This window comes from Triturus cristatus, chromosome 3_1 (genome assembly GCF_964204655.1).
Source record: "Triturus cristatus chromosome 3_1, aTriCri1.1, whole genome shotgun sequence".
NCBI lineage: Eukaryota > Metazoa > Chordata > Amphibia > Caudata > Salamandridae > Triturus > Triturus cristatus.
The window spans coordinates 820,920,425-820,946,187 of record NC_140583.1 but is presented as its reverse complement, the minus strand read 5'-3'; positions in this window follow the sequence as shown (position 1 = coordinate 820,946,187).

The following is a 25,763-nucleotide window of genomic DNA, read 5'->3' as shown; positions in this document are numbered from 1 at the left end:
GAATTACATGCGCGCTGCATCGCCGATTTGGTGTTGCAGCGCGCACAGTGTAATTCGTATTATTTATTTATTTATTTACTTAACTCCGTTTGGCCGTATTCCGGAGTTTACTACCCCCACCCTGCCCCTCCCCTGCCTCACCCCACTGCCACTGCCCCGCAGCACTCACTTGAGGAGCCGCCACTGGGTCTTCATCTCCTTGTGGAATTCAAGAAGTGAGGAGGAGTTCTTATATGAAGTGCCAGTTTATTCCTTGATGTAGTGGCAGGGTCGACAGCCAAATCTTGTTTTTCGTATGCATAACATTTGTGAAAGTAGGAGTCTAGATGAGTGGAGATGTCAGGAAATTTAGTGAAAGCAGATGTGATTGTTGAGATATGATGTGCCAGAGTTATGTAGTACCCTTGAAAGTGTGGGTGAGGAGTTTGTGTTGTGCTCCATTCTGAATGAGGAGCCAGTAGAGGTTGTTCAGGTGTGGTGTGATGTGAGTGTGGCATGGGAGATTGAGAGTGATTTTGGCTGCCGAGTTCTAAATAGTCTATAGTCTTCTGGTGATTTTTTTGTTGATCCTGACATAGAGGGTGTTCCCATATTACACCTTACTTGTGGCCAGGGCATGTGTGACAGTTTTCTGGGTGCTGATTGAGAGCCATTTGTAAATCTTTCTCAGCATCTTCAGGGTATGGAAGCATGCAGCAGTGGCGGCATTGAATTGAGAGGTTATGTTGAGTTTGCTGTCGATGATGATGCTGAAGTTCTTGGTGTGGGTGGTAGAGGTCGGTCCTAGCTCTGTTTGCCACTAGGTGAAATCCCACAGTGATGTGCTCTTCCCAAAGATCATGATTTTAATCTTGTTGGTGTTTAGCTTTCAACAGCTGGTCTTCATCCAGAGGGAGATTTCAGCCATTCAGGCAATTAACGTGATCTGGTTACTGGGCATCATGTCCTTGAGGAAGACAATTAGTTGCATATTGTCGGCATAGGAGAGGATGTTGATATCATGAGAGCAGATGATGCTAGATAGAGGGATCATTTATGTGTTGAAGAGGGTCGGGCTCAGGGAGGATCCATGTGGAACTCCGCAGATTAGGCCACGGACATCCAAGGTGTACAGTGCCAGGCTGACTGACTGGGTCCTTCTGGTCAGGAGAGAGCAGTTCCGTCGAAGTATATGTCCTTGGATCCCACTTTCGTCTAGTCGTTGGATGAGGATGGGGTGGGAGACTGTGTCAAATGCTACGGAAAGGCCCAGGAGGATGAGGGCTGCCATGTCTCCTCTGCCTAGAGTCATGAGGTTATTATCCATGAGAGCAAAAAGGGCAGCTTATGTGCTGTGGTTATGGCTGAAACCAGACTAAATGGTATTGAGGAGTTGATGGTTGTAGAGGTATTTGGTGAGGTGTCTGTAAATTATTTTCTATAAGACCTTGGCCGGAAATGGTAGCAAGGAGATCAGTCTGTAGTTGGTGAGCATTTAAGGTTCCACAGAGAGGATCTTGAGCAGTGGGAAGACAGTTGAATGTTTCCAAGCAGCTGGGAAGGTCAAGGTTGAGATGAAGGCATTTCAGATTGGGTAGTAGAGAGTAGGGCCCATTTGGGCAATTTAAGTTATTTTGTAATTTGATTATGATTTTGGCAATTATCTGAACTTTATGAATAATGTAATTGCCCATTGGAGCTATATGGTGACCAACAACAGTTTGTTTCTTGCATATTAAATACCCTTTTCTGTTATATCTTTGTTCACTTGTGTTTGCAAAATGTTTTATTATTCTCCCGAATTATCTGCTTCTGCGAAGTATTTTTCACAATTAATACACATGAGTTTGATTCACGATTCACTTGTTTATGTTTAAAACCACGTTATAAGATTGCCGCCATGAAATCAGGCAATTAACCTTGACTTAAAGACCATCTTTTCTTTTTGCGAATTGCATGTGATACATTGTTTGACTTAAATGTTTCCGTGTCATCACAGTAAACTGACATAGAGGAAGGCGCAAGCCGAAACCCGTATGTCAGTTGAGGGGGATCTGCACATCAAAGCACTTTGTCTTGACAAAACTTCCATGTGTGCTCTCAATTTCTGGCGAAGATCATCGCTGTTGTGCGTTATAATGAATGTATATATATATATATATTATCTACTGGCGGTCGCCAGTAGATAGTTATAGTTAGGACCGTGTTTCCATAGGAAATCTCAAAATTCTATTTTGAATAACTTTGGCGCCGGTTGACGAATCCTCGCGAAATGTTCAAAACTAATGGGGCGCTCCGTTCAGCTCCTACCCTGAAAGTCTCGGGGTGATTCGTCAAGCGGGGGCCGAGAAAAAGGGGGGTCCCAAAACGCGTTTTCCCCATGCATTTTTCCATAGGACCTTTAGTCGCAGCTACAGCCCGAACGGCTGAACAGAATTACTTGAAATTTGGCAGAGAGGTAGCCATAAGGTTAAGGAAGTGCCTTTTGCAGGTCTGGTGTAAATCTGTTCAGTATTTCCTGAGAAAATAGCATTTAAAAGCATATCAATATCTATACGTGCGCAGCGTGCGCGCACTGTGCAAGCCCTGTGCGCGCACCCTAACGTGCGCGAGCGCAATTCTGATTGGTTGTTAGATGTCAGTAAACATTCGAATCGGTCGAAACCAGGAAGTGTCGGCCGCCATTTTGTCTCTCGCAGTCTGAGGAGGTGAAAAACAAAGGTGGAGAACGTGAAAAGGGGCCAGGGTGGACAGTTCCTGACCCCCTAGTCTTTGTCAGGGGGTCCCAGAAGGACCCCCAAGGGCCCAAAAAAGATTTTATTTTTTTTCGAAAAATCGCGGAGTGCGCGCACCCTACGCGCACGGTGGAAACGGAACAAATTCTGCGAAGTTCGCGAAACGTGCGCGCACGGTGCGCGAAAGCAAAAAATTCCATAAAACAAATACATACATAAATTAGCATTTAAAAAACCTTTGAAATTCACTGAAAAAACCATAGGTTTCAGGCACGTTATAGTTAGGAATTAGCATTTAAAAAACCTTGCAAATTCACTTAAAAAACCATAGGTTTCACACATGTTATAGTTAGCTGGACATTTCACTCGTAAAAAACCATTGAAATTCCCCCGTTATAGTTAGTGCAGGCAACTATAACTCACGTACCGCAATCCTCTGCTGATGACATCAGATATTACATCACTGATGACATATGTGTCTTTCTGAAAAATAAATAATAGGAATATATGTATAGCTAAAGATTAATGGAAGAAGACATGGGTAAATAGGTGTCTAAATACAGTGATGTAATATCTGACGTCATCAGCAGAGGATTGCGGTCGCGTGAGTTATAGTTGCCTGCACTAACTATAACGGGGGAATTTCAAATTTTTTTTATGAGTGAAATGTCCAGCTAACTATAACATGTGTGAAATCTATGCTTTTTTAAGTGAATTTACAAGGTTTTTTAAATGCTAATTCCTAACTATAACGTGCCTGAAACCTATGGTTTTTTCAGTGAATATATATATATATATATATATATATATATATATATATATATATTCACTGAAAAAACCATAGGTTTCAGGGCTGTTATAGTTAGCTGGACATTTCACTCGAACAAAACCATTGAAATTCCTCCGTTATAGTTAGTTCTGCTAACTATAAATCGCGCGTCCGCAATCCACTGCTGATGATGTCACATATTACATCATTCATGACATGGTCAGTGACATCACTGATGACATCTCAAATGACATCACTGATGACATCACTGATGACATCATCCAGCGAATGTGGCTTGGTTCATTATTTAAATATGTATTATATATATAGCAATCTGCATTGAAGAATGAGTGGATATATCAATATAAATATCTGGATGGAGGAGTTAGTAGCAGTGTAACTGACTGTTTACTTGACTAATTTATAGTGTATCACTAAATATATTGGATAGTGACTAAACTGTGTGAATATCTGTATCACTTTGTCAGTTGTTGTGTAAATTGCTGCACCAGTTGGTAACTAGCTATGTGAAAGTCTATATTAGTTATTGATTAGTTAACTGAGTATTTGTATGGGAGAGTGAATGTGTGTGTGGTCCGGTGGGGGTTGTGTGACTGCCCAAAGATGTGTGAATAGTTGATTCAGTAGGAATATGAGGTTAAGACTACATGTTATAACAGTTGTTTGGGTGAGTGAATATCTTTATGGGTGTGGTGATGAGCAAATATATCTCTCATTGGTACATGTCCAACAAACTAGAAAAATAAAAGACAGTGTATGTGACAGTTGTTGTATATAAATAAGTATACATAAGACTCAGTGATTATATGAGTGACTGTATGGACAACTGTATACTTGTAATAGTGATTTTATAAAACACTAAGTATGAGTTACTATCTATATGAATAAATGAAGTTGTGTTTGTATAAGTGTGTAGCTGAGTAAATGTAAGTATGATCCATTGTTTGCATAAGTGAGTAGGATGACTGCATAAGTGAATAGGATGTGTGCTGGTGTGTAATGTCGATATAGGTGTATAAGTATATTTGATCGTGTTCTATTGATCATTGACAGCATGTATGAGTGAATCTATAGGTAAGTGATTAGATGTGTGTGTAGATCTAGGAATCACTGAGTGGGTTTTTAGAAGCTTGTATTGGTGTGTCAATGGATTCAAATATGGTACTCTGTATTTTACAGTGAGTGATGAAAGGTTATACTACTGTATGATGAGGTGTATCTGATTGTCACGTGGATGATGTCATCAGTGATGTCATCAGTGATGTCATTTGAGATGTCATCAGTGATGTCATCAGTGATGTCACTGACCATGTCATGAATGATGTAATATGTGACATCATCAGCAGTGGATTGCGGACGCGCGAGTTATAGTTAGCAGAACTAACTATAACGGTGGAATTTTAATGGTTTTGTACGAGTGAAATGTCCAGCTAACTATAACAGCCCTGAAACCTATGGTTTTTTCAATGAATTTCTAAGGTTTTTTAAATGCTAATTCCTAACTATAAAATGTCTGAAACCTATGTTTTTTTCAGTGAATTTCGAAGGTTTTTAAGTGATAATTTTTAAATGTAATAATAGTTATATGTATTTTTATACTGATTTTCTACAGTTTTTTAACTGTTTATTTTTACATATTTTTTTTTTTAATTACACTATATATTTTTAATATAAATGGAGAAAAAAAAGTTTTTTAAAATATTGAAACTGACATTTTTTGTTTTTGTTTTATATTTTTATTTTAATATATTTATATTATTTTCTTATTTTTTTTTTCATTTGGAATTTCCAATGTTATCCTATGGAAGGAAATTCAATTTGCAGGTAAAGTATGTTCACGTTACTTTTGTAATCCAGTGCTGGACTCCTAGATTCAGCACTGGGACCTCTATCTAAAACAGGGACGTAATTACGTTTTATCGTTGGCACGATTTTTAGAGAATATTAGTAAGTTTCAGAAATCGACACTTAGAAACTTTTTCAGCAAAAAGCAGGCAATGATATCCTATGGAAGGAAATTCAAGTTACTGGTAAGTATGGTTAGAATTACTTTTCAGGATCAGTACTGGGCTCAAAGATGCAGCACTGAGGTCTCTCCTGATAACAGGTGAGTAAATCGGAATTCGTAGTTCGGCTGATTTTAGAGGAATATTTGTAAGTTTCAAAAATCAACACTTAGAAGAATTTCCAAGTGAAACCAGTCAATGTTAGCCTATGGAAGGAAATTCAAGTTACTGGTAAGTACGGTTAGAATTGCTTTTCAGGATCAGTACTGGGCTCAAAGATGCAGCACTGAGGTCTCTCCTGATAACAGGTAAGTAAATCAGAATTCGTAGTTCGGCTGATTTTACTTTGGGCCAGTATATATAGAGACACTTTCCTACACCATCCGCTCCCTTCACCACTGTGTAAACGCACCCTGTGTCTGTTTTATGTTGGAAGATTAAGTCCCCTTCAATCCTGAGGGTCCCTCAGGGCCAACTAGCCCACCAGGTACCTCCAGTGAGCACCACAGAGCTGTGTTGCAGAGAGGTGTAAAAAGGGGCATGGCCTCTGAACACCTCTCTGGAACGCAGCTCCCTGGCACATACTGAATGTACCTGGTGGGCTAGTTGGCCCCCTGGGACCCTCAAGATTGAAGAGGAATTAATTCCTCAACTTAAAACGCACCACAGGGCGCGTTTGCACAATGGTGAAGAAAGGGGGCGGGGCCTGAGGTGACATGTCTGCAAACACGCCCTGTGGCGCGTTTTAAGTTGGAAAACTAATTCCTCCTCAATCCCGAGGGTCCCTAGTGGCCAACTAGCCCACCAGATATCTCCAGTATCTGCCAGAGCTGCGTTGCAGAGAGGTGTTCAGAGGCCACGCCCCTTTTTACAACACTCTGCAACGCAACTCCGTGGCGCTTACTGGAGGTACCTGGTGGGCTAGTTGGCCCCCAGGGACCCTCAGGATTGAAGAGGTATTAATTCCTCAACTTAAAACGTGCCACAGTGCGTGTTTGCACACATGTCACCTCAGGCCCTGCCCCCTTCCTTCACCACTGTGCAAACGCGCCCGTGGTGCATTTTAAGTTGGGGGATAAACTCCCCTTGAATACTGAGGGTCACTGGGATGCAACTACCCCACCAGCTACCTCCATTAAGCGCCACAGAGCTGCGTTGCAGAGAGGTGTAAAAATGGGCGTGGCCTCAGATCACACCTCTCTGCAACACAGCCCCCTGGCTCATAGTGGAGGCTCCTGGTGGGCTAGTTTGCCCCCAAGAACCCCTAGTATTCTGAGTGCCTCTCACACGTGGGGCAATCCTGGAGCAATCATTTTTGGGCGGCGGCCCGGCCGCCGAGAGTGCTCCACCCCGCGAATGGAGAAAGGGGGCCACGAGGACTGATATCTACCGATCCTTACAGTGGGATCAGAGAGCAGGATTGAGATCGGATACGTCTGCGGAGGCACATTCAGTGCCTGAAATTCTTTTAACAGCAATTTAGTGCATCCATTTGTGGGGATGAATTCTCAGCACTACCTTTCCCAGAATGTAACTCACAGTCTCATTGGCGCTACCCATTAGGGGCGTGTTATTGACATAAATGGAAGGGAGTGACCGAACAAGCACGTTATGATTCCGCCGAAGCCTCTGATGAAGAAGTTCCTACTTCGAAATGCGTTAGATGCAGAACCACTGTTTATTCTTCCAGCACACGCAAGCCGACCATACCTGAACGAAGGGCTTCCACCTCAGCGCTCTGACCTGAGTGCCTCTCACACGTGGGGCAACCCTGGAGCAATCATTTTTGGGCGGCGGCCCGGCCGCCGAGAGTGGACCACCCCGCGAACAGAGAAAGGGGGCCACGAGGGCTGGTATCTACCGATCCTTACAGTGGGATCAGAGCGCAGGATTGAAGTTGGATATGTCTGCGGAGGCACATTCAGTGCCTGAAATTCTTTTAACAGCCATTTAGTGCATCCATTTGTGGTGATGAATTCTCGGCACTATCATTCCCAGAATGCAACTCGCAGTCTCATTGGAGTTGCCCATTAGGGGCGTGTTATTGGACATAACAGGAAGGGAGTGACCGAACAAGCATGTTATGATTCCGCCGAAGCCTCTGATGAAGAAGTTCCTACTTCGAAACACGTTAGGTGTGGAACCACTGTTTATTCATCCCGCACACGCAAGCCGACCATACCTGAACGAAGGGCTTGCACCTCAGCGCTGTGACCTGAGTGCCTCTCACACGTGGGGCAACCCTGGAGCAATCATTTTTGGGCGTCGGCCCGGCCGCCGAGAATGCACCACCCCGCGAACGGAGAAAGGGGGCCACGAGGACTGGTATTTACCGATCCTTACAGTGGGATCAGAGTGCAGGATTGAGGTCGAATACGTCTGCGGAGGCACATTCAGTGCCTGAAATTCTTTTAACAGCAATTTAGTGCATCCATTTGTGGTGATTAATTCTCAGCACTACCTTTCCCAGAATGCAACTCACAGTCTCATTGGCGCTACCCATTAGGGGCGTGTTATTGGACATAAATGGAAGGGAGTGACCGAACAAGCACGTTATGATTCCGCCGAAACCTCTGATGAAGAAGTTCCTACTTCGAAACGCGTTAGGTGTGGAACCACTGTTTATTCATCCCGCACACGCAAGCCGACCATACCTGAACGAAGGGCTTGCACCTCAGCGCTGTGACCTGAGTGCCTCTCACACGTGGGGCAACCCTGGAGCAATCATTTTTGGGCGTCAGCCCGGCCGCCGAGAGTGCACCACCCCGCGAACGGAGAAAGGGGGCCACAAGGACTGGTATTTACCGATCCTTACAGTGGGATCAGAGTGCAGGATTGAGGTCGAATACGTCTGCGGAGGCACATTCAGTGCCTGAAATTCTTTTAACAGCAATTTAGTGCATCCATTTGTGGTGATTAATTCTCAGCACTACCTTTCCCAGAATGCAACTCACAGTCTCATTGGCGCTACCCATTAGGGGCGTGTTATTGGACATAAATGGAAGGGAGTGACCGAACAAGCACGTTATGATTCCGCCGAAACCTCTGATGAAGAAGTTCCTACTTCGAAACGCGTTAGGTGTGGAACCACTGTTTATTCATCCCGCACACGCAAGCCGACCATACCTGAACGAAGGGCTTGCACCTCAGCGCTGTGACCTGAGTGCCTCTCACACGTGGGGCAACCCTAGAGCAATCATTTTTGGGCGTCAGCCCGGCCGCCGAGAGTGCACCACCCCGCGAACAGAGAAAGGGGGCCACAAGGACTGGTATTTACCGATCCTTACAGTGGGATCAGAGTGCAGGATTGAGGTCGGATACGTCTGCGGAGGCACATTCAGTGCCTGAAATTCTTTTAGCAGCAATTTAGTGCATCCATTTGTGGTGATGAATTCTCGGCACTACCTTTCCCAGAATGCAACTCACAGTCTCATTGGAGCTGCCCATTAGGGGCGTGTTATTGGACATAAATGGAAGGGAGTGACCGAACAAGCACGTTATGCCTCCGCCGAAACCTCTGATGAAGAAGTTCCTACTTCGAAACGCGTTAGGTGTGGAACCACTGTTTATTCATCCCGCACACGCAAGCCGACCATACCTGAACGAAGGGCTTGCACCTCAGCGCTGTGACCTGAGTGCCTCTCACACGTGGGGCAACCCTAGAGCAATCATTTTTGGGCGTCAGCCCGGCCGCCGAGAGTGCACCACCCCGCGAACAGAGAAAGGGGGCCACAAGGACTGGTATTTACCGATCCTTACAGTGGGATCAGAGTGCAGGATTGAGGTCGGATACGTCTGCGGAGGCACATTCAGTGCCTGAAATTCTTTTAGCAGCAATTTAGTGCATCCATTTGTGGTGATGAATTCTCGGCACTACCTTTCCCAGAATGCAACTCACAGTCTCATTGGAGCTGCCCATTAGGGGCGTGTTATTGGACATAAATGGAAGGGAGTGACCGAACAAGCACGTTATGCCTCCGCCGAAGCCTCTGATGAAGAAGTTCTTACTTTGAAACGCGTTAGGTGCGGAACCACTATTTATTCTTCCGGCACACGTAAGCCGACCATGCCTGAACGAAGGGCTTGCACCTCAGCGCTGTGACCTCAGTGCCTCTCACACATGGGGCAACCCTGGAGCAATCATTTTTGGGCGTCAGCCCGGCCGCCGAGAGTGCACCACCCCGCGAACAGAGAAAGGGGGCCACAAGGACTGGTATTTACCGATCCTTACAGTGGGATCAGAGTGCAGGATTGAGGTCGGATACGTCTGCGGAGGCACATTCAGTGCCTGAAATTCTTTTAGCAGCAATTTAGTGCATCCATTTGTGGTGATGAATTCTCGGCACTACCTTTCCCAGAATGCAACTCACAGTCTCATTGGAGCTGCCCATTAGGGGCGTGTTATTGGACATAAATGGAAGGGAGTGACCGAACAAGCACGTTATGCCTCCGCCGAAGCCTCTGATGAAGAAGTTCTTACTTTGAAACGCGTTAGGTGCGGAACCACTATTTATTCTTCCGGCACACGTAAGCCGACCATGCCTGAACGAAGGGCTTGCACCTCAGCGCTGTGACCTCAGTGCCTCTCACACATGGGGCAACCCTGGAGCAATCATATATATATATATATATATATATATATATATATATATACAAATATTCTATGAAAAAAACCAAGGTTGCAGAGACGTTACAGTTAGGCTGACATTTCACTCGTACAAAACACGAGAAAGTTATAACTCGTGCCTCCGCAATGCACTACTTATGACCTCACATATTACATCACTCATGACATGGTCAGTGACATCACTCATGACATCTCAAACGACATTACTGATGACATCACTGATGACATCATCCACTGACTATGACTGTTTTTAAACAGTTTATGAATGTCGAGTAGATATACCATGGTGAATTGGTGAATCAGTGAGTGCATGAGTGTCTGTATGGATGATTCGGTTGGTGCATGATTGACTGTATAAGTGAGTGATTAGGTGTCTAAATGAATGTATGGGTAAGTGACTTGTTATATAAATGTCTGAATCAGTATGGTAGTTGGTGTGTAAGCTGCGAATGGTTGTGTGATTGGAGGTACGTGAGTGACTTAAAGGGTGACAGATTGTTTCCTGAGTACCTCTATGGCTGTATGAGTGTCTGTGTGGGTGGGTGAGGGGGTGTGTGACAGCCTGCGTGGATGAGTGAGTGGGTAAGGCAGTGGCTGTATGGGTTAGTGAGTGTATCTGTGAGGGGCTGTACAGGTGACTGAGCATGTGTATGGCTGTGTCGGTGAGTAAATGGATGTGTCACTGGTATATGGGTAAATAACTGAATATGTGAAAGGCAGTATAGGTGAGTGTTGGAGTATATGAGTGACTGCATGTGTGAGTGAGTGATCGGGAGAGTGGCTGTATGGGTGAGTGTGTGCTTGTGTCAGTGATAGTATGGGTGAGTAAGTATGTGCTAGTTTCTGTATGAATTAGTGAGTGGTGTGTGTATAACTGTCTATGTGAATAGGTGGTTGTATGATTGAGTCAATGGATGAGTGAGTAGGTGTGTGTGTAGCTCTATGGGTGACTAATAGTGTGTGAGTGGCTGTATGGGTGTATAAGTGGATATATCGGTGGCTTTATTAGTGAGTGAGTTGGTGTATGGGTGACTGAGTGGATGTGTGTGTGTAGACCTATGAATCAGTGAGTGCATGTGTAAATACTGGTATGGGTATGCCAATGGTTTTGAGAATAGTAGTGTGGAAGTTGGAGTAGGTGTATGAAAGGTTATATTGGGGTATGAGTGGGTGCGTCAGATATTCTGTGGATGATGTCATCAGTGATGTCATCAGTGATGCCATTTGAGATGTCATTAGTGATGTCACTGACCATGTCATGAGTGATGTAATATGTGAGGTCATCTGCAGTGCAATGCGGGGGTGCGGGTTATAGTTAGCTCAGTTAACTATAACTGCTGAATTTCTCTGGTTTTGTACAAGTGAAATGACAGCCTAGCTATAACATCCCTGTGACCTTTGTTTTTTTCAGTGAATTTCTAAGGTTTTTTAAATTATATTTCCTAACTATAATGCCTCTGTAACCTTTGGTTTTATTCAGTGAATGTTTATGTTTTTTTAAATGCTAATTCTGAACTATAACATCCCTTTATCCTTTGTTTTTTTCTGTGAATTTCTACGTTTTTTTTAAATTCTATTTCTGAATTGTAATGTCCATTTTTGACTTTGGTAACAACGACTATCCTGCCTTTTTTAAGAGGTGTAAAACAAATATATGCACACATTTTACAGTATTTTAGACAATAGGGGTTTATTAATGCACTGTTTAATGTCATTTCTTAGGGAGTTTGTCTAAAAACAATCATTTAAACTGATTTTCTGTTTTTGCGGTGACGCCGGGCATCGCGATGACTTTAGTAATTGCGACGATCGTGCCTTTCTTAAGAGGTGTAAAACACATATATGCACACATTTTACAGTATTTTAGACACTAGGGGTTTATTACTGCACTGTTTAAAGTCATATTTTTGTAGGGAGTTGGTATAAAAACAATCATTTAAACAAATTATCCATTTTTGAGGTGACGCCGGGCATCGCAATAACGTCGGTACCCGCGATCACTGCGAATACGTCGCGAAATGACAAAACAAAGGCAGGCATTTAAAAGCCACCACCACATTCAAAACGTACAACTGCAAAATGGATAATAACCAACACACTAAACACTTAACTATCTAAATAACTGTATAGTAGCATGTACAACGCCCTTAATATCTCTATAACACAGTGCATACCTTTTTCAGTGTAATCTATGACTGCATGCATTCCTGTATCACTAAGTGTCTCATTCACTGTATTATATTTGATAGGATCTGTGAAATCAGTCTATCAATACTTATGTAACAAAATGTGTGACTGCCCTCGTACATCTATGTGTGGGTGCATCAGTGTCGCAATGGGTCTGTGACTGATTTCATAAGTCTCTCACTCAATCTGTGAGTAGGTGTATGAGTGCCTTTGTACATTTGTAAGTAAGTATATGACTATCTGACTTGATCTGTGTGGACACATGAGTGTCTACGTGGGTGTCTGAATGGGTGAGTAAGTGGGTGCCTTAGTGTCTGAGTGGATCTGTGAGTGAGTGGGCCTATGACCAGCAGTGTGAGTGTCTGAGTGGTTCTGTCAGTGGGTGTGTGAGTCTCTGAGTGTGACTGTATGTGGGTGCATGAGTCTCTGAGTGTATACCTAACTGGGTTCATAAGTCTCTGAGTAGGTCTATGAGTGGCCATGTAAGTGACTGTATGGGTGTGTGAGTGTCTGAATGAGTCTGTGAGTGGATGTATGAGTATCTGAGTGGATATATGAGTGGGTGTGTGAATGTCTCAATGGGTTTGTGAATGAGACCATATGTTTCTGAGTGGGTGAGTGAATGGGTGCATGCATGTGTGCCTAAGTGGGTCTGTGACTGGGAGGGTGAGTGCCTGGGCGGGTCTGTAAGTGGATGTATGAGCCTTGACTGGGTGAGTGAGAGGGTGCATGTATATCTGAGTGAGTTTCTGAGTGGATGTGTGAGTTTCTGAGTATATGAGTGACTGACTGAGTCCATAAGTCTCTGAGACGGTCTGTGACTCAGTGTGAGAGTGACTATATGGGTGTGTGAGTAGGTGTATGAGTGTCTCACTGGTTCTGTGAGTGGGTGTATGAGTGTCACAGTGTGTCTGTGAGAAAATACGTGAGTGGGTCTTTAAGTGGGGGCATGAGTCTCTGAGTGAGTCTGTATGTACATGGATGTGTCACTGTCCTAGTAAGTTTGTAAGTGGGTGCATAAGTACCTGAATGAGGCCATATCGAGACAAGCACCAAGGGTTGTACTGGAAAATAGGATTTGTCCCCATCACTTCTCCACTGTTGTCGTGACAATTGAAAAAGAGGACTAACACCATGCATAATGGACTTCCTTTTGCATGTCTCTGCAATATATGACTGTAACATCAATCCCACTGAGAAGTACCGTGTACCACACTTTAACATAACACAATGCATATCTGTACTAACAAGAAAATCTCAATGAAGTTTGTTTTTTAAAAAAAAGTACCTTAATGAGTATGTGAGTGACTGCATGAGTATCTGAGTGGGTATGTGACTGGATGTATAAAGGTGTGTGTGGGTATGTGAATGGGTGTATAAGTGTCTGAGTGAGTTTGTGAGTGTGTACATGAGTGTATGACAGTGACCAGCAAGTGCGTATATTTTCACCAATATTTGTGATGACATCGCAATATTCGCGATGTCCATGTGATGGTACACGGGGGGCCATGCTGGTGGTCGTGGTGTCATCAAGAATATTGTGCGCGATTAAAAAGATCCATTTTGGGCACATAACTTGTGTCACTAACACACCCATTTCTCAAACATGGGGTCCGAGTATCCCCACCCTGATCCCTTATGTTAGCTTTCACACAAATTTTCAGCCCCGGGAACCATTCCCGGACAATAAAATGACAACCGCAACTTTCTATTCAGGTTGCGTTTTTGCCAATCACAGCCTTCCCGATGGCGTGTGCATCCGAGATTAATCGCGAAACCACAGCGAAATATTTGCGGCCAGAGACATATCTGTAATTTTCAGCTTAAATTTCTCAAAAACTGCTGGCAGATTTGCACCAAATAACAAAAAGCACAAGCACAATCTGCGTAACATCATCTACCTAGCTTCCAAATTTGGTGTAATTCCATCCAGCGCTTCGGGCTCTAGGTTCGACAACATGTTCCTATGGGAATTAAGATTACCTTTTTTGCGCCTCTATTTCTCGGTTACCACTGCAAGGATCAACCCCAAACTTTCCATGACACACAGAACCTACTTTCACACTTTTTAGGAAAATTTCATGACGAGTGGTCAAACGATGCCAAAGTTATAGGCAAGTAAAAAAATGCTTTTCCTATGGACTATATACATACTCTTAGAAATAACAGAATGGTGACTACAAAATGATTTCTTTATTTTTGGTAAGGATACTTACTAACAGGTCAGGGGCATGGCCTTGGGCACCTGCTTCGCCCCCAGTTATGCCAATATACATACGGGCTGGTGGTAGTAGCAGGTGCTCATGACAGATTATGCCACAGAATGGGTGGAGAACATGGTTCTGTGGACACGCTTTATTGATCTTTTTATTCTGTGGAATGGAACCCTGGAGTCTGCTCTGGCATTCACAGAAAAACTAAATAACAATAACTTACATCTCAATTTTACCTAAAATCTAAGCACCACAGAGATATGCTATCTGGATCGGGTTGTTTTTGTGAAAAATAATAAAATCCATACTAAAACATATAGAAAGCCAACTGCTTTTTTTCATGCGGACAGTTTTCATGGTTTTTTTTATTCTGTAGGCTGAACATCTCTGGATGAGGAGAAATTGTAGTGATGAGACCACATTGAGGGAGGCTCAGTTGGAACTCCAGAATAGATTTGTCACAAGAGGCTACAGCCATCAGGTTTTATCTTACTTTTCTCACAGAAGGATGGAGGAAAAAATTCAAGTGACAATAAATACCTTAGGATGATCCCAGGTTAACATATATATCATCAGAAATTGAGAGGCATATTAACAAAACACTGGAACCTCATTAAGAGCGATCCAGAGATTGGTCATGCAGTCCCTAAGAAATCTCAGCTTACTTTTAGACGCGCCAAGTCTATGCGCAAGGAATTGTTGGTCAATAGTCCGGAGACAGAATAACTGGATACATGGCTAAGACGCAATCCTGGGTTTCACAAATGCCACAGATGTAAGGCGTGAAGACATGGTCTGAATGTAAAAGAGGTCACATCACCTTTACTAAAAAACACCACTCAAGATACGCAATTCATATAATTGCAGGAGTGATGTGATCTATGTACTGCAATGTGCGTGTCCCAAGATGTACATAGGGAGTACCATTCACATGGTACATGTTAGGATTCTACAGGATTTGAGAGCTGTTAACAGTGAAGACAAAAACTATCCAGTTGCTTGGCATATGCACAAATACCATAAAGGCAACTCTGATGAATTTCTGTATTTTGTCATTGATTCAGTAACCCAAAAGTAGGAGAGGAGGCAACAGATAACTACAGTTGAGGCAGTTAGAGTCTAAATATATTATCATTCTAAATGTAAAAATTCCTTATGGACTGAATTCTGATGAAGAACTCTATGTTCATATATGAATAATATATGAACAATGCGAGCAAACTCCTCCATTCCCAATAGGACCAGTTTTAGATAGATTAAATTAATGTTGCAGAATATTTTAGACACAGATAGTTTGCACTGTTTTTGCACTTTATTGTCTAATTGTTTGTTTTTCTTTTTTGGAAGGGTAAAGAATAATGATGTGATTAATTTTTCAATATTTATTTAAGACAATTGAATGAAATTTGATGCATATGTCAGTAAGAGTGAATTACTGTATGAAATAATTTGTTCTTTGTATTTTTATTACAAGCCTTTGCATCTGTGGTAGTTTTGATATTGGCTTTTTAGTTGGAAATCTAGGATCGCTGATGATGAGAATGCCTTGCCATTAAGGGGTTGGGAAGGGTACATATAATCCCACTTGGGATGTGGATGTCTGATCCTAACACCATGTAATGGATGACAAGAAAATGCCATTGAGTAACCAGTATGTGTAAAGGCATAAATAGGTGAAAAGTGATATGATAATAATAATTTTTATCATGCTTTAAATTTAATCCCACTTGGGACCTTGATTTACTGTAAGTCATTTCACAACATGAAGACAGAGGCTTTAACAACTGGCTTGTTTACAAGGATAGTTAGAACCAATTGTAACATTTATAAAAATGTTTTATTGTTGTCTTTGTATTATTTATTATGTTTTACTATGCACATTTGCTCTCATAAGGATTTAGCGTTGCACTTTATAGGCACTTGAGCTTTAAGTGAGAAAAAGACCAAGTAATAGAAAAAAATAAAATAAGGAGTAAGCAAGGATGAACATGTGAAACATGTGAAAGTATTTTTACTATGGCTGTGCCGCCCTGTATTTACAACGCGGCGATGCTTATGTAAGGGTGAGAAATTGGCATCAACATTATGTGAACAAGTGTCAAGGGGAGAGGTGCTCTTACCAGGAACTTGCACAGGAACAAAAGTTGCTATTTCCCAACTCCCTCTGAGATGCTTCGGAGACTGATATAAATCTAATCTCCAACAGAGCCCCAAGGGGGAAGGGGAATTGTATAACATAACAAATAAAGAAGAGACTGTCCTGGAATTCTGACTTCCATTCCTTTCTCCCTCTATTCCAAACCTCGTTCTTAGTAGTGTTGCGGTAGAGGAAAACCTAGGAAACTAAAAACACGAGAGTTACTATCACTCCTATTCTACTCTGCTCTATACTTTTTACTGAATACCGTTCTTCCCTAATGTTTTAACCTACCCAAACTTCCTGGATACTGAGTCTCTCTTCTATTCATGTACCTTTTTCTTGCACTGATATGCAGTATTCTTTTCCTGTTTCATTTATAGGCGTGAGCTCTAAAGAGACTAAACACACAAGAGTTATCTTTCGTACTTCTCTTTCCAGGTCAGCTTTTACTCTAACTCTTATTATATGTAACAACCTACCTCTATCTCCTGAAGACTTTCTAATCTTTCTCTTTTTAATAAGTTCTTCTTCTGATTCACTGAAACTGTAAATACACTCCCAATGTCCTTTTAATAACGTGTCGCTCTTTCTTTCCTTTTCAGCAAGGCTCTAAAGGATATACATCAAGGTAAATCTTTGATTCTTTGTTTTAACAGTATTCTTATGTACAAATATTCACAACAGTTTTTAAATGTCTGTAACGATAAGGTTATACATTTTGTTATTCTCGTTATCTGAATTGCTCAAACACTTAGCTGCTAGAGATTTTCTTATTTCACTGAAGATTTCGCCGACTGGCTCCTCTCGACTCTTTACCTTCAAGATACGGTTTCTATGGACACCGGAATGAAGAAAGGGTGAGTTCTGATGAGACCAACACTCCCACAAACCTCGCTCCTGCCGTAGGCTAATGCACAGACTACAAGTTGGAATGAACACCACGAGGACAGGACTCACCTAGTTTGTATTTTTGGCGGGATATGCTTGGCTGAAGGGAGGTAGGCTTGGGGGGGAACAGGTGGGGAGCATTTGGACGATATCGTTATGGAGTACAGTACAATGTGAGATGCACCCCCCCCCCTCCCCCTGACTAGACGCGAATGGGAGGCCCATGGACAGTGACTCATCCCCCAGTTGCTCCAATCCTTTATGCGGTTATCGAGGACGCTGCTGGGACCTGCTACCTGAGAAGGGCGGCTGAGATGTGGTAACTTTGCGCTGGGATGGGACGGGAGACACAATAGTGGCTCGCTGGGCCGGGCAGTGGCAGTTAGGTACTAGGCGCTTCCACACTAGTGTGTGAGCACTGAGCGACCTCCGCCCGCGTGTGCGTGCCACACCTTTCTGAGGGTTCAAAAGTTATGGGTGGGGGGGCGGGAGGTATGGGGTGCCCAAGTATGGGAATCTGCAAGGCCAAGTTGGGGTGGGTCTGCTGTGGGTGGGGGGGAGGAGGGGGGTTTGGGTTACGGGGGTTTGAGGTCACTAGGTTGGGGTGCGTGGTTTTATCTGCTAGTATGCTCCTGCGCTTTGAGACGCGCTCAGTTGAGGGATTTGCGCCCTAGAGCAGGCTATGGCGAACACCGAAGCGGCCATGCCTGAGAGGCACGACACACTAAGAATCCTCACTTGGAATGTAAGGGGCCTTAATGATTACCGCAAAGCCCGTAAAGTAATGCACTACCTTAAGAGGCATAAGATAGATATTGCTTTCCTGCAAGAGACGCATCTTCCTAATAATAGCCCTATTCTACGCACTAGGGACCTGCGGGAGGCACATGCGGCGGGGTTCACTACACACTCTAGAGGGGTGCTGACATGGGTTAGCGCGCGGGTGGAGCACAGATTGCAACGCGTTGCCACAGACAGCGCAGGCAGATTTGCGCTCACGCGCTTCCAGGGAAAGGGCATGGATTTACTCCTGGTTAATTGTTACGGGCCGAACTATGACTGCCCGGAGTTTTTCACAGCGATGACAGGCGCGGTTGGGGATGCAGGCGCGCGGAATGTGCTTTGGGGAGGCGACTTTAATGTAGTGTTAGACCCGGAGCTGGATAGATCAGACGGCCCGAAACGAGCGCAACCAGCGGCAGCGAAGGCGATTGCTCGAGGTATGCTTTGTTTGGATCTCGTGGATTTGTGGAGAACTCGTAACCCGGCAATAGGGGGCTACACACATTACTCAGCATACCATAACCTGCATACGCGGATAGATTACTGGCTACTATCTGCGTCCCTCCTCTCGCAGATACGCGAGTGCGCGGTATTCCCGCGCACGCTTTCCGACCATTCGCCGATACTGATCTCCCTGGCGGCTCCCAGAAAGGTCCCCCCGCCGTTTCTTTGGCGATTTCCCCCTTACTCGCTGCTGGATCCCCTATTTAAGGAGGAGCTGGCAGCTGCGATCGAGCTATTCTTTGACACCAATTTGGGCTCCGTGGAGGATTTCCAGACTGTCTGGGAGACCTTTAAGGTCTACATTCGCGGAATGTCGATGGTCAAACACTCGGGGGTTCTCCGAGATATCCGGCAGCGCCTTGCGACGCAGGAGCGCAGTCTGACTGCACTGGAGACCAGACTACTAGAGACGGGCGGAGAGGACGTTACTGAGGAAATAAAAACTCTCCTGGCAAAGTACCACGAAACTGCTGATGCAGAGGTGCTGCATCTGGGGAAGTATGCTACGGCCAGGGTTTATGGTGAGGGCGACAGACCGGGGTCGGTGTTAGCTAATCTGCTCAAGGCCCGCAGACGCAGAACCGCCGTCACGCAGATCAAGTCTGGGGATGGCTCGCTGCTCACGGCGGAGGAAGACGTGGTGGAGCGATTTAGGTCGTACTACGCCGGGCTCTACGCTTCTCAGCAAACCGGGATGGAAGACAGCATAGGGGACTATCTGGACTATATAAAGTTGCCGTTCCTAGCGAGCGAACACAGGGAGTTTCTATCCCTGCCCATCGAGAGGGATGAAATTCTAGAGGCCCTTGCGAGCATGAAGGCGCAGAGCGCCCCTGGAGCTGATGGCCTCACTGTCGCGTTCTACCGCGCTTTTATAGACCAGCTTTTGCCACACGTGTCGACGCTGTTCGACGATATGTGTGTCAAGGGACATATGCCGCCGTCCATGCGCGAGGCGCTCTTGGTCGCTATACCGAAACCGGGCAAACCACCCGATGAGTGCAGCTCCTATAGGCCGTTATCGCTGCTTAACGTGGATGCGAAATTATATGCCAAGGTCCTGGCCACGCGGTTGGCCCTTCTCGCTCCCGAACTGGTTGCCCCAGAGCAGGCGGGGTTCATGCCGGGCAGGAACCTCACATACAATTTGCGGACGGTGTTTGGCGTCATGCAACATGTCCGCCCTGACGCGCGCGCGCTCGCTGTCTTCCTCGACATGGAAAAGGCCTTTGACTCTGTCGAGTGGCCATTCATGCGGCAGGTCCTGACGAGAATGGGGCTAGGCCCGATCTTCCTTCAAATGATAGGGGTGCTGTATAGTGGCCCCACGGCGAGAATACGATTGGGCGATCGAGTCACGGAACCGATAACAATCTCGAGAGGCATGAGGCAGGGCTGCCCCCTGTCGCCCCTGTTGTACGCCCTAGTGGCAGAACCGCTGGCATGCGCTATGCGTGAATACCACAGCCTACGAGGTATTAATTTTCCAACTTACAGGATAACGGTATCCACGTACGCAGATGACACCCTGCTGTATGTCAGGGACCCAGAAAATAACCTGGCCCCAGTGTTGAGGGAGGTGGTTCAATTTGGAGCGCTCTCCGGGCTGAAGGTTAACTGGGACAAGTCTATTGTGTTCCCGCTAACACCGGTCACGACCCCATTTGATATGGAATACCCGTTGCAATGGTCTGAGGAACCGGTCCGATACCTGGGGATCCAGCTCCATAGGGACTCAGAGGTGGTGCTGTCTGAGAATTACGGAAGGGCCATCAGTAAACTGGAAGACGACGTGGAGACCTGGATCAAGCTGCCCCTTTCGTTATTGGGGCGCATATCCATCATGAAGATGGTGGTACTCCCTCGGTTTCTGTTTCTGTTTGCGAACATCCCCATGGTGCTGTCCCGTGCTTTCTTCGCGCGGCTACAGGCGTCAATGCTGAGGCTGGCGTGGGCTGGCAAGCAGGCGCGGACCAGCTGGAGGGTACTGACGCTGCCTTACCAGATGGGCGGCCTGGGGGCGCCCGATATGGAGCTGTACTATCGGGTGGCGCAGGGGGCTCAGGCGCATAGCTGGATACACGGGGGTGAGACTGTCCCGTATCTCAAGTTAGAGACATTGTTTGCGGCGCCGCAGCCGCTCCCCGCGGTCATTTTTGGGCATCCGGACCGACGCACGGGGTTTCTCGATTCCTTGAACTCCACTAGGCATGCCTGGAACTGTATACTACAGCGCGAGTCGGGGGCGCAGCTTTATTCGCCGGCAATGCCAATTGCTTGGGCGGTATGGCTGGCCCCTTGTAATGAGCACGGAGTGCGGCGATCGCTTAAAGAGATAGGTGTACACACCATGGGTGACATGTTTGCTGACGGCCAGGTCAAGACATGGGAGGCGGTGGCAGCCTCGGGCGTAGAGGGCACGCAGTTGCAGCGTTTTCAGTATCACAGAGTCAGGCATGCCTGGAAGCAATTGTTGGGGTGTGACATGGAGGAGCCAGCGGAGGTTCAGGAACTGACGTACATAATTAAGAATGACAACCCCCAAGGGTTGATCTCTAAGCTGTACCGAATGGCGCAATCTCATAGGGTGCATGAGTTCGCAAAATGCAGATTGGACTGGAAAAGAGACTTAGGTGTTACAATTGACGATGCTATGTGGGCATACTGCTGCACAGGGATCAGACGCATCTCTCTGCATGGCAGGCATCGGCTCGTCCATTTCAAGTTCCTCAACAGGTACTACTACACGCCGGAGCGCTTACATAGATATGGGCTGCGTGAAGACCCTGTATGTGAACGGTGCAAACACCCGACGGCGGACTTCCTTCACCTAGCGTGGCAATGCCCGGGCATATACAACTACTGGGAGGCGGTATACCACCAGATAGTAGAGGTGACGGGGGTGGAGTTGGCTCCGGACCCGGCAGTGGCGTTATTGGGGCATTCCAGAGTGGTGCCGAAGGCGGCCCGGCGCCTGGTGGATATGGGGATGCTCGTTGCGAAACGACGAGTTGCGATGAGCTGGATGCGTGGTCCCTTGCCCACGGTGGAGCAGTGGAAGCGCGATGTGCTATACTGCTGCATCCAAGCGGAGAGGTTCAGTGAGTTGTTGCCACCGCGTAGCCAGCCAAAAAACTTCTGGGAATTGTACGTAGACTATCTGGGCAGGCGGGAGACTGCAGCGGGGGGCCGTGATGGGGGTCCCGTCACGGAGATTGCAGAAGAGGAGGCTCCCGGGGGAGGTGTTTGTATGGGGGACGCAAGATGACCCAACAGCGGCGATCAGGGAGGAGACGACGGAAGGTGCTGGGGTGCCACTCGGGCGTAAGATGAGTGGAGGCTGAGTGCGGGAAGCGAATGGGGCTGCGACTGACTTAGGACCTCAATTGTTTAGCTGTGGTGGGTGGGTTAGGGGAGTTGGGGGAATCGTGGGGGGAGGGAGGGGGTTTGGAGTTTACGGCCACAAACGCGTGACTGTGCCCTACGTTCTGAGGGAGGAACACGCTAGAGCCTAGCCGCCGACAGGGGGACTGCCCCGCAAACGAGCGTCGAGGTGGAGGGACACTCGTAAGCAGTGGGTATTAAACCAGTTATGCACTGCGATGCCCGACCTCCGGGATGTGGGATAGCCGATACAGTTGGTTGCTATATGAGAAAAGGTGGCGAGCCCCTGGTTGGTGGCGCACGGATATGTACATTACTGTGCCTTGTTTGCAGTCAATAAATACATTTAAACAAGTTGGAATGAACAGGGAATGCCTAGACCCGACAGGCACTAGGACGGTGATACCAAACGCGAACTAAACCGTCTTAAAACTAAGAAACCCGAAGAGTAACGATGGAGCAGTGGGAACAAGGTACCGGTGAGGGAAATTCCTTCAGTGAAGTGTGCAGTTCAAAGGAACCGCGTGCTTCACCTTGATTCCAAAGCGCTCGAGACAACTAGACCTCGCATCTGTGTAAAGGCTAGGCAGCCATCTTGGAATTTCTTTGGTGCCATAACCTGTTCCAGGTGTGTTTACTCAATTGACCCTTTCTTTTCTTAAAGGTTTTGCAGGCCAGTACCATGCAAACAATTTCCCCTGGCAGATCTGGAGGCCTGACAACAAGGCAGTGGAGACTGCCGAAATGTGTTATGCCATTGTGATCAAGGAAAATAAAACTGCTTAAAGAAAGGATAATGTGTATGATGATGTGCACAGTTTAATATGCAGTTCATAAACATTGTTGAGGGTGGGTAGGGTTCATGACAAATGAGTGAGTCTTGATGCCTCTCTCTTCCCTCAGCACTGTTAATAAACAGAATATTATACTCTGTGCACCTACATATATGGTTTATGCTATGTTATCTTTCATGTTTACTTGTTTTAACAAAAGTTATTTAACAGGCAACCAAGAATGAAGGGGTTAAATTTGTGCAGTATGGTAAAATCACATTGAAGAGACCTTGGGACTATAAGGAGAATTGGTTCCAGCATAAATAAATTGTTACACACAATCTTTGAGGCAGCAAAAAGCGTTTTTCTCATTTCAATGGTTTGGTACAGTAGAAACAAATTCGAATGCAACTTTTGCACTGTAGTAATAAATGCATGAATGTGCATGTGTTAGTACAATTTCTCAAAGTACCGTTTATCATTTCATTGAGTCACAGCTATTATTTACTTCCACACTGCATATATACGTATGGATAAGGGATAAAGTACCCAACCATACCTTACGAAGATATTGCAAAAATATTCCGTGGCTCTCTATAGGAATAAAATCATGGAACTTCACTGTGACTTGCGATATTCTTAAAAGGTATGACAAAGGGTATTTTATCCCTCATAATACATGGTCACAACATCACCCTTCCCGCAGACCACTTAAATCCTTGGGGCCTAATTCACAAAGGTAACTTACACTTTTGATAAGTTCACACTTTTAAGTAAGTTTATTATGCTACATTCATTTTTAAATTCAAAATAGGGTATTAAAATATTTTATGATTAAATAATAAATATGTACTATTTTATATATTTTTAACATTGAATTATAATTATATGTTTTTGGCTATTTGAAATAATTTAACTTAATTTAACATTATTTTCTATGGGGTTCTATTTTAATTCCCTACCTCCATTATTTTCTATGGGAGGGTGTTGCAGCACCAGTGGCTGGCCAGGTGTGATGCTGTTCTTTATACTGGTTTTTTTTTTTAGCCTAGTAGTTTGCTCTTGGAGTTTGTGAATACGTAAAAAGTAGTAAACTTACTGAAAAGTGTAAATTACTCTAAAGTGTAAGTTACCTTTGTGAATGAGGTCCCATATGTCTCGCTGTCTCACATGAAAAGGGTACTATGGTGCAGTCGTGAAGAATAGATGCCGAATCTACATGGAAACTAACTACATCAAAGGAATAAGTAATTGTTGCAAAAAAAATTATAATCAGTTTATTAGGATTTTGAAAGTGCTGAAGCTCAGAATGTGTCGAAAAATGGAGAGAAATTATATTTTCCTGTAATATCAACAGTTCATTATCACTGTTGATTAGAGACACCACCAGGTGCCTGTAATAAGAAAATTGGAGATGGGCTTTTACACAGAGGTTGCTTCCTTCCATGAATATTATATATATGCTTTCCTTTGCTACATTCTGGTAGTCGATATTTTGGACATGATATTACGGCAAGTTTATATTTTTATATGTTTGCCCTCGATATACTGGCATACAACTCCCTCTCGGCACTTCTCTTCAGTACACCTACAGTGCTTGACAACAACTACTATTGGAGAGTCAAGGAGACGAAAGGGTTAACTTTTTAATCAAAAGTATCCAGGACCTGGGAGAGAGCAGAGAAAGAGAGTCTTAGCACAGTTATTGCCAAGTAGCCTCCAGCTGACCATGGACCCAGGATTAAAATGACAGCCCTCGTCTTGCTGCCTCCTGCTGGTCATGTACCTGTATTTACCTTTGGTGCTGTTTCTGCCACTTCTCGCTCTGCTCAGCGGTGCTGTGCAAGTATTGCCTCCACTACCTTTTCTAGTGGTACCACCCTCGGTCTGTGCCAGTCTGGCCTCCAGAAGTGCAGTGTCAGCCTTAATCTTGCCCACGGGTGTAGTGCCCATCTTGCCTCTTCTAGGTCTGTGCATTCTTTGCTCTTATCACATTTGGCTTCCCTCAAAGTCCGTGCGAGTGTAGCATTCCCTAGTGCTCTGCCAGAAGTCCCCAACTCCCTTACCTGGTGCCCTTCTAGTCTCGCCTTGCCTGGCGCTGCACCACTTTGGTATACTCTGCTCAGGGCCGGCTTTAGCGCTGGTGGCGCCCAGTGCGACAATCATTTTTGGCGCCCCCACACCCCATGACCACCTCCTCGGATTCTCTCACTACCACCGGGCAAAAGGGCTCCTCGTCTCTCCAATAATAAGTTCTTGCTAAAATCAGCGCCCCACCCATGAGGTCCGTGCCCCCTCCATAGGTGAGCGCCCAGTGCGGCCGCACCAGTTGCACTACCCTGAAGCCTGCGCGGACTCTGCTTGTGCTGACCTGGTCTCCATCAGTGCAGGGCTGCCCTGGCCTCTCATGATGCCGTGCCCGACTTGCTTCCCTTTTAACCAGTACTGAGCCCGGTGTTCCTGCAGAGCCAGTACACCCGTGCCACCTGAGCTGTGACACTTTTGTTAACATTGCTCACTACGTGCCCTGGTCCAGTGCCAGTCTTATAACCCCTGGTTCTATTCCAGCCTTGTCACCCCTTCCAGTTATGCCCCCACGTGTACCATGGCAGTCGTTGACACTTTCTTCCGTGGTCCTGTGAGAGTTTTATCTTTCCTGCCTCAGTAACCCCTCCCCCGCCTGTGCCAGTTCTTAATGCCCTGGTGCTGTGCCAGTCTTATCCCTCGGGTGCGTTCCAGCTTTGCTAATTTTCT